Here is a 1183-nt window from a genome sequence, read left to right on the forward strand (position 1 = left end):
CATGCCTAATTGATTATATTCAATTTTCTTTATTATTAGTAATAAATAATAAATAATAAATAATAAATATGAAGTTGAAGGGTCAAGGAATTTCAGATCTGTAAATAAATGGATCCGATCTATGTGGGCTACCCTGTGATCAATGATAACATCAAACTACAGGGTACTATATATATGACTAATCTTACATATCCAAGGTTTTCAACCAAGTTACTGAAATAACCATTTTTCACGTCAAATTTGTTTATGTCCAATCTCTTCTTTAGTAATCTCCAAATGCAGGGTTTATCGTAGAATCCAGTCACCAATAATATTTCGTACTTTTAAGTTTTAGTTTCGTTTTATCACTTTAATTAGAGAGTTGTTTGATGCATATATAAGCATGAGATTTAGAAAGACATTGGCGGATTGGCCACCTTGTTATTTATTCTAATGAGATTATACTTCGAGGATCACCACTAAGAAATCCACAAATAGAATATTAACACTTTAGACCAAATTATTTAGACATGTAAAATAGTAAAAGTATAGATTAAGATAGAATAGAAATTCAGATAAAGTGTATACATTATGCTAGTAGCTCTATCATAAAAGCATGCATGTCATGTGACATTTAATATATTCAATAACGAAAATATTTGGTAATTAAAGAAAATCAGCAAAAAACAGCCATAACTTACCTTATTTAGCATTCATTAATTGTTGCGATATTAATTAATGTTAAATAAGGCAAGTTCTGACTATTTTTTTTGTCTACCTAACATTACTCATTCAATAAAACCGTGAAACCAATATCCAAGAATATTTACTTTATATCTTTTAAAGAATCAAAAGTGCAATAATGTTAGATATATCTTTTTGGTGCAAGATACGACATGGTTTAATTATAGGTAGTTTTCTATTATTAAGAGTAAATAAATAAATTATCTATCTATTTATCTATCTATCTATCTATCTATGTGTGTGTTAAATTAACATAATAGTACTCAAAATTCATGTAACAGAAAAAAAAAATAGAAGACATACATGAATGATAATAAACTAAAAAAAATTTAAAAATATGACAATAAATAAAATATTAAATATATATTCTCAAAAAAAATTAAAATAAATTTTGATGCAAATTTTTATAAATATAATTAAAAAAATTTATCTTTAAAATTTGATAATTTTATAACAAATG

At 24.5% G+C, this 1183-nt stretch overlaps 1 long non-coding RNA gene across 1 annotated transcript in view; it reads left to right on the plus strand.

Moving 5' to 3' along the window:
* LOC110270470 overlaps positions 1 to 1183 on the plus strand; it is a 13451-nt gene that overhangs the window by 11955 nt on the left and 313 nt on the right. The window lies entirely within an intron of this gene.

Source organism: Arachis ipaensis, chromosome B03 (genome assembly GCF_000816755.2).
Source record: "Arachis ipaensis cultivar K30076 chromosome B03, Araip1.1, whole genome shotgun sequence".
Taxonomy (NCBI): domain Eukaryota; kingdom Viridiplantae; phylum Streptophyta; class Magnoliopsida; order Fabales; family Fabaceae; genus Arachis; species Arachis ipaensis.